This window comes from Micropterus salmoides, unplaced genomic scaffold (assembly GCF_014851395.1).
Source record: "Micropterus salmoides isolate LMB-PRFRI ecotype aquatic unplaced genomic scaffold, ASM1485139v1 Ms_hic_scaffold_20, whole genome shotgun sequence".
NCBI lineage: Eukaryota > Metazoa > Chordata > Actinopteri > Centrarchiformes > Centrarchidae > Micropterus > Micropterus salmoides.
The window spans coordinates 2,337,040-2,346,298 of NW_024041151.1; the positions used below are offsets into that span (position 1 = coordinate 2,337,040).

Consider the following 9,259-nt stretch of genomic DNA (forward strand, 5'->3'; position numbering starts at 1 on the left):
CATTGAAACTAATGGGCAGGAAGTTTATCATGCAGCAGGACAATGAGCCAAAGCACACTGCCAACAAAACAAAGGACTTCATCAGGGGGAAAAAGGTTTTAGACTGACCAAGTCAATCAGCTGACTTTAACCCAATAGAGCATGCATTTCACCTCCTTAAGAGGAGACTGAAGGGAGAAACACCCCGAAACAAACAAGAACTGAAAGAAGCTGCGGTAAAAGCCTGGAATAGCATCACAAATGAAGAATGCAACAGTTTGGTGATGTCCGATGGGTCGCAGGCTTGAAGCAGTTATTGCAAGCAAGGATTATGCCACCAAATATTAAATGTTATTTACTTTAAGAGTATTTGTTCAAATTGTTTTACCACAATTTGTTGTTTTTCTTCTTTTTTTACATGTTCGATATGAAGACATCAATCAATATTAACATGTACAGCTCTCCCACCTCTGATATATTCTTTAAATTTGTAGACCACCTCAACTTGTACACTGAACTCTTCATCACTCTTCATCTCTTCTTTATGTTTCTTCAGAGCTTCCTGAGTCAGAGTCTCTCTGTTGTATTTCAATGAGCTCAACTCTCTCTTTCAGGTTTTGGATGCAGGCTGTCAGTCTGATTCATGAATTCAACACTTCAACAGTTCCCATTAGATTCTGAGGTGCAGTTTCTTTCAGAAACTCTGTGAACTGTCTCATTCCTTCCATTGTTAAGTTCCATGCACCTTTTAAAAAAGGCTTATTCCTCTTTGTTGGTGGTTATTGAACATAAAGTGAACAGGCCCATTCTCCTCATCTTTGGCACATTTAATTTTTGTATCTTCTAAAGCTTTCAGAACATTTTCAGATGTCAGACCATCTGAGTGAGGAGAGCAACAATGTTCTTCTCCATGTCTTTTCCAAACAGAGACACCACTGAATCAAAGATGTACCTCAGTCGGTCACTCAGTCGATTCTCAGTTGCTTTCAGCACCAGACCCACTGCATTCATCTCATGAACTCCGTCCTCTGAGCGGAACCAGTCTAATAATCTTTGACTGATGATGTCATCATGTTCAGTTTCTCTGGTGTCTCCGTATCCAGGAGTATCGATGATGGTCAGAGAGTAGGGCAGAGTTTCACCTTCAAAACCAAAGACCTGGTACACCATCACATCTGATGTCTGACTCTCTGACTGGCTTCTCTTCTCGTCCTCTACGATGTGAAACCAGACATCGTCCTCCCACTTCACTCCCATGGCGTAGTTGACCAGAGCGTTGACCAGAGTAGATTTTCCTGTTCCTGTTTCACCCACAAGCAAGATGGTTTTGTTTATCTTGTTCACATTTCTTTCCCCAAGAGTCATTCAATGTTCTCTTTCTTTGGTAACAGCTGGTAGACAGCAGGAGGTCCTGATCGGATTAGAACACTTTTGGGAATGGTGTCCCTGTATTTGGATGAGCTGTTCCAGTAGAAAAGTAAAAACATGAGCTCAAAAACTACTGAACATGGAATAAAATAAATTAAATCACTTGCTACATCAACATTGTAATAAAAGTCTGGTTCTTTTAGATTTTAATTGTTTCTATAATCACATCAATCTGACACTTTTCCAGTTTTCACTCTTAACTCTGCTCACGTTGTAAATGTTCACATCATGCAGTAAAATGGGATTCAGCAGCGTGATGCATTTCAAAATAAACACTGAAACTTTGTTGTTGTAGAAACGTAGTATTACTCACATCGCCATGGTAACAGCTTGACAGGAGCTTTAGGATGCAGCAGCTTATTAGTTCCCCTTCGAGGGAACTTGAACTGGAGCACCCCGCCCTACGGCAGCTATGGGTCTGGCCCCTGAGGGGGAGCAGTCGAGACACTGCTCAGCTCCAGAGCCCCGTCCACAAGAAGGATGTACGGCCTTAAGTGGAATGTGTTCACCACCTGGTGCAGAGAACGGGCGGTGGACCCGGTTACCTGCTCGGTAATTGTGATACTGGAGTTCCTCCAGCACCGTTTCTCCACCGGCCTCTCCCCGTCCACGCTCAAAGTGTATGTGGCTGCCATTGCAGCATTCCACGCTCCTCTGAGTGATGGGCCTCTGGGGGAGGCTTCCACTCCGTGGAGCCAGGAGGATGAGACCCGTGACTCGTTCCAGGGTTCCCTCCAGGAACCTGGCAGTGGTTCTCGAAGTGCTGGCTGAGGCCCCCTTTGAACCCCTGGAGTCGGCTGAGGCCAAGCACCTGACCCTTAAGATGACCTTTCTCCTCGCTGTCACCTCTCTGAGGAGGGTGGGGGATCTCTAGGCACTTTTGATTTCTCCCCGATGACTGGAGTTTGCCAGACTTGGCCAGACTGGCAGGGTCCACGGTGCTGCAGGCGTTTCATCCCCCACCTCATGTGACGGCGGAGGACGGGAAACTTCATCTGCTCTGCCCTGTCAGAGCACCGAGTATTTACAGTCTGAGGTCTTCCCGGTGGAGGAAAGCAGACCAGTTGCTGGTGTGTTTCGGGTCCCCCAAGGCTCGGCTCCCCGCTTCTAAACACACCATCAGCAACTGGATTGTTTAGACTATTTCCCTGGCCTATCAGGTGCGCGGTATTGCCTTCACCTATGGCCGTAAGGGCACACTCTACTCGAGGCATGGCGGCTTCTAGGGCCCTCCTCACAGGGACACTCCAGGATTTGTGTGAGGCAGCTGGCTGGGCCACCCCTCACACTTTCATCCGGTTTTACAGTGTGGACCTTCCTTCTTCACCCATGTGCTCTCCTCCTAGTCGTGCCATCAGGTTCTGCACGCTGGGGGCAGGCGGGGTTTCGGCGCGGCCTAAGTTGGTATCTCGTTCCCCTGGTGTCGTCACCGACGTCCCTCGAACGGGAACGTCTCAGGTTATGTATGTAACCCTTGTTCCCCGAGAAGGGGAACAAGACACTGCGTCGGTCCGCCACACCTCACCCCGCCTGGAGTGCCTTGCTTCATAGAAAGGGCTAATGTGTCCTGTGTGCCAGCGTGATTATATACCCCTCCGGTTACACCATCACACACTACCGTTGTAGCAGCACCAATAGGATTGGAGTAGATTCATTCATAGTTCAGCCCTGCCACGCCCAGAGGCGTTCACATAATGTCACACAGTGTCTCGTTCACCTTACATATGTAACCCGAGACATTTTAGCTTGGTGTACCTAATAATCAGAAAGTGCGTATTTTCTGTATATGAACATTCTGTGCAGTCAAAAGCTAATGGCACTTTTTATTGTTGCCTCAACACTTAAAACAATACAATATAATATTTTTCACATATATACAACTTGTGAACTGCATGATCTGCCTTTTCTACATGTTTCTCTTGCAGGTTCTGCATTTCAACCATGATGGTAGCTGATGTGTATGCTAGGGAAAGGAAAAACATGTTCATAACATATAACACACCATAACAGCAACCTCTCAGCTACCATCATGGTTGAAATGATTTTTTGCACCACAAACCATACAAGATATGTGGTACCTGTTTCCAGCTGTGTTCATGGATGTTCTGAACGTGGCTCAGCCCTACGTATTCAGGTCCTCTCTTACTGTAAAAAAGAAAATATAATTATAACAAAAGCCAACCTTAACGGAACAACCACCTTTTTCATCATTAGAGTAGCTGCGACCTATGATTGTGCAACCACTCTAGTTACTTCTTTGCCTCTTGCTTGGCCAAAGGCACGAGGGCTCCCTTTGTAAAACTAATTACACATCTACAAAACTCAGTGCACATTTAGAAACATCACATTATAAACTGAAACACACATGAACACAGGAAGAACATGCAAATTAGCTGCAAATTAGCTTCCTCAACATCAATCTTGCATTAGCTAGAAATTAGCTTTTTTTTCTCTGCCTGCCGCTGTGGCTTTTGAAATGCTTGCGCTAAATGAAGGTCATCACTTTCATCTTGAGGTTCAAAATGTTTACACAAAAACATTACATGGATGCACAAAAGGACCCGTTTCTTTCAGTACGTGAAAATGACTCCACCTCACTTTCAAGTAAGGAGGAATGATCAATATATCATTACTGTATATGTATGTCAGCCATGATAAGAAGGAAGCAGGTTTGAAAGGGACAGAGTAAAATGGGTCGCTGGATAAGTAACGGAGGAGAAGAAGTATCACATTATAATATTTTACAGAAAGATCATTTGAGAGTCATGGAACAACACAATATCATATAATATCATCAGGTACCGAGAGACGACAAGAAACACCAAGTTCACCACAGTGTGTTGTTATACAGTGTCTCAGAGCTCAGTACAAAACCCACAGTTCAACCACCAGTGAATAAGTCCTTATCTTAGTTTACATCTCCACAAGAGTCCATATCTAAATCTAAACCTCCTCTTCTGGATCCCAGCAGGCATACAAAAAAACCTCACTTTAAATTCAAAACACAAGCTTTGTGATTCTCTGACAATAAGATAAAAAGGATAAAACAGATTAAACAGGAGATTAAAAGTGCAGCAACAGTACATTGTAAGACTATGGGATGTGTTTAAAACCACCTACTACACTAGCAGTACAACTGATTTGGCATAAATGATAATAACAAACACATGTTAACGGGACAACGGCTGTACACAAAGGCAGACTTACGTGATTTTACAAGATAACTTTAGTTATGAATTGGTCCTTTTAAGTAAATTATCAGGTTTCTATCAGGGAGATTGGAGCTGATTCTTGGGTATCTGTTGGTTTACTAACATTATAATGGAAACCATGAAAACCAATTTAATAAGTTATTATTTCCTTGATGATATATGAATCTAATATAAAGTAACCTGTGACCCTGAAGCCACAGCTGCTCCCTCAGGTAAGGAGAGCTGCAAGACGTCCCTACATGCTGCCATGGTGAGTCCACGTGAGGTGGACCTGCAGGTCTCTGCAGGGCTGCAGGTTTGTGTTTCCTGCTTTAGTTCAGCAGAGTGCGCTCAGTCCACTCAGCAGAAGGCCTTCAGTAATGCAGTGCTGGCTCCCTCTAGTGGTCACTACAGGAAGCACCACCAACAGAGCTGATCACGTGATGAAACATCAGCTGGAACCAATCTCTGTCAGACCTGCTGCTCCTCACAAACTCCCAAAGAGAAACAGAAGAAAGTTCAGCAGAAGCTTCAGCAGAGTCCAAAAGCTGCTGCTGATCCAGTGAAGACACTCTGAGCAAACTGATTTCATGAAGCTCACAGGAAGCTGCAGCACTCAGGATGCTTTCATGTAACTAAAGCTCAACATAAAGGATCAACATGTTTCCACATGAAATATCTGAACTAGTCATTCAGAGCACGAAGACACAGGAAGAAAGCAGCGTAGAAATCCATCAGAGGACATCAGCTTTCAGGACTCTTCACAAACACAGCAGCAGCTTTCTGTCTGACTTCTCTTCTGGAACGTCCTCTGTGCACACTGATTTAGAAAACACTTTTATATGTTCGCTACAGTTCAAGGCTGGATCACCTGCTATAGTGATGTTTTCAGGAAATGCTTATTTTGAAATAGTTTTGGCCCCAAAAGAAGAATTAAATGATTAAAACGTCCATTTAGTTGATGTCCCCGCAGTGCTGCCTGACAGAAGAGACGTCTGTTAATTCCAGCTTCTTATAGACGTTACTGTGAACTTGACCCTGAAACAGGAAGCTGTCATATTTAAACTTCTTATATTCTTATTTAACTGTTGCTCAGAGGAATCTTTGTCTCTTTCTGCCCTTTCAGTCGTACAAGACAAACCCTTTCACAATAAAACAGGAACTCAAAATCTGCCTGCTTCCTTTGTCTTCAGCCAGTTTGTCTTTGTCTTCTGCTCGAGCGTAGCGGCCCTTTCTCTGTGTTTACTGTGTCTTGGATTTCCTGCCTTTTGGATTTTGTTTATTGCCATTATTAAACTGCTGTCTAGTGCAGATGAGAGCTGGAACTCAAATCCCAGATGACACAATATTCATAATGTCAGCAGATCTTTATTGTTTGCAGGTCAGAGCATCATCAGCATTACACAGGTGTGACTGAGGAGAGGCAGTCTGTCCTCAGCTCTTATAGGACTTTGATACAACACACATTAACTGAATCTTCTTTATTATTGAGAAAGATATTAAGATATATTATTAACACTCTCAGAACACAGGAAGAGGTTTCAACCCCCCTCCAGGCTAAACTCCTTTATAATGAGTTCACTTTAGTTTCCCAACAGCTTCAACATTGTGACATCATGGTGGATATATAAGACACGTCTATTCATACAAGCACAAACACAATCATAGTGGAGAAAACATGATTAGAAGAGAAAAAATAAATGGATTTAGTCCAACAGGATCTGACTGTGTTTAGTTTGTGATGTGGGGGAGGGAGGGAGCTGTTGTACTCAGCATGAGACACCAGGGGGGCGTCCTCACTCCTTTAGACCAGAGCTGGCAGCTGTCCCAGGTGTATCCATGACATCTGATGAGAGGAGAAAAGCTGATCGATGAGCTGATGGAAGAATCCAGAGAGAAAACTAACAGCTGTTCAACACCAAATAAATTTGCTGCCATGATTCAGCACTGATGTTAATCTGCACACTGAACTCACTATTGGTGAGCAAACATGGAAGTACAAGAAGAGCAGCAGTCATTCCACACCACAGAGGGCGCGAAGTACACATCTGACAATTTAAAGGTGATTACATTTGAATTTCCTCATGAACTTATGGCATCATCATCACATTTCATAGAACTAGAATGTAAAAGACACATCTATCCACTTTGACAACAAGCTCGAAGGACTTTCTGAAGTTCTTCCATTTGCTTTTCTAAAGTTCCCACATGCTTTCATAGTTGTCTCTCATGTCTCATGTCCTCACATACATAGAATCGTCTTTGTCATGTTTTGATACAGAACACTTCCGAGGACATACAGTGCAGCGGCCATCTCTCATGACCTTACAGTTTGCTGCACCCCACCACTCTGTGCATGGATAGTGACAGTTCACCCGACAGACTCTGCAGCTGACAGCTTTATCATTAAAAAACCAACCACGTTTGGTAGGTTCTTTCATACTGCAGTGTACACGACCTTCGTAGCTCATCATGTGTTGTTCGTGTTTCTTCTGAGTTTCCTGAGTCTGTTGGATTTCAAAAAAGAAGTAAACAGGCTGATTCTTTTCATTTCTGGCACATTTTAAAAAAAAGAGAGATTTTTTAGGTGTTCTTTCATCTGAGAGTGTGATGAGAGCAATAATGTTCTTCTCCGTAGTTTTTCCAAACAGTCTTAATTTTAAGTTTAATTACTCCTTCTCTGTGGTCATTACTGTTGTGTTTTACCCACTCACTGACAACATGAATTGACAGCTTAGAAAAGAGAAACCGCTTCACAGCTCACAGACGGAGGCACCAACAACAGTTAAACTCGTTCACAACGACTGCTGCACTTACTGAGGAAATATCATATGTCTGTCTGGAGGGAATACTTTATACGTTAAATATTAAATACAAGATCCCTGCTTTTACTTTATGCTGTTAACTCCTGATCTGGATGTCATAAAGTATTTTTAAAGTAAAGTGTTTTTACCTGTTGGCTTCATGAAGATCTCTGATACTGAGGAGGCAGCAGAAAGCAGTTTTTATAGAGAGAGGGTGGACGCTCTGTGGTCACATGATTAAACAGAAACCCTCTCAGAGACAAAAAGCAGAGACTGCAGTGATACTTGAGTGCATTATCAGCTGTATTATGAATACATGAATATTACTCATTGTTTATATTAGAACCTGAAACTCTGAACTGAGGACTGGAATAAACATCTTTAGAGTAACAGATCAGAGAAACAGTCACAGTGCAGTAAGATTTATAAGTTGAGCCAAAAGCAACAAGGTCAACCAAAGTACAGCAGAGAAACTGACACAGGAGAACAGCTGAGTTTAAAGTTAGAATTGAAAGAGTTGGGGTTCATATGAGATCGTGAGGAAGTTGGTTCCATCTGTGTGCAGCATCGCAGCTAAAAGCAGATTCACCCTGTTTGGTTCTGACTCCAGGTTCTACCAGCTGACTGCTGCCTAAAGGTCTCAGTTTATATTCTTCACAGAGATCAGAAATGTATGTTTGCCTGTTACAATAGTCCACCCTGCTGGAAATGAAGGCTTAAATGAGCAGCAGCTGGACCTCCTGGAACAATACAACAAGCAGTGAATGCACTAAAAGAAAGCTTGTTCAGCTCTCTATGCAATTAAACAGAAATTCTATATTATAAGTATCCCAATTAAAATCTGATGTAAATTATTTGACATGTAATAAAGCCGACTGCGCTGTATGGAAGGGAAGTTTGGGCTCCTCTCAGTCATCAGAACTACAACAGAGGGAAGAAGCATCAACTGAGACCGTACATGCAGAATTCTGCAGAATCTTTTTACACATTCAAAGAAAGACTCCTACAAATGTGTGTAGGGCAGAGTTAGGACAATATCCCCCAAAAAGAGCACCCATTCTGCCCCATGGTTTACATCAGAACTATGCCAGCTCAAAGTAAAAGGTTGTCGCCTGGAACGCCTTTACAAGAAAACTGGACTTCTTGTGAACCAAGAAATGTACAAAAAAAACATTTTCCTCTACAGGGACTGTCTTTCTACAGCCAAATCCAACTATTATGCAGGTATAATTAGTTTAGGCGAAGGAAACACCAGAGCCCTGCTCTCCATGGTCAACAACATACTACAACGACCGGACTCTCTCGCGCCTCATCTGTACTTTTGAGTACAGATTCTGTTTTTTAATGCCAAACGAGATTCACCAGCAACTGACTAATAATACCTCTCACAGTTTCATTTTCAGTTCTCCCAACACTTTCTCAAGTTTCTCGCTTCCTTCTTTTGCTGAAATATAGGACATTATTAGAAATTTGAAACCAACTACTTGTCAGCTTGACCCTTTTCCTACCATCTTAGTAAAAGCCTGCTCACCCTCTCTCTCTTCCCAAATAACTACCATTAGACATTCCTCTCTCACCTCTGGTATTGTTCCCTCATCTCTAAAATCAGCTGCAATAACTCCCATACTTAAGAAACCTGGTGCAGACCCCAACAATTTCAACAACTTCCGTCTTTTGCACTAAATGTTTACAGATCTCTGTACTCTGTATTTTGATTTATATATAGACTATATATTTGTATATCGCGGTTCTCATTGTTGCCTCACAACTTAAGCATACATTCTGATCTACATCCTTGAATGGTCGGTACCTGCATTAAATGTACATAGAAGGTACTGCATTTTCAAATATTCTCCT

At 42.6% G+C, this 9,259-nt stretch overlaps 1 long non-coding RNA gene and 1 pseudogene across 1 annotated transcript; both read right to left on the minus strand.

Annotated features, from left to right (window-relative positions):
- Positions 1-727: 727 nt before the first annotated feature.
- On the minus strand, positions 728-1,344 carry LOC119914961 (annotated as a pseudogene).
- A 4,602-nt stretch (positions 1,345-5,946) lies between these two features.
- Positions 5,947-7,545, minus strand: LOC119914696. Its single transcript, XR_005446814.1, has 2 exons — positions 7,018-7,545; positions 5,947-6,444 (listed from the first exon to the last, which is right to left on the minus strand). It is a non-coding gene; the product is annotated as an uncharacterized LOC119914696 (long non-coding RNA).
- Between the last annotated feature and the right edge of the window lie 1,714 nt (positions 7,546-9,259).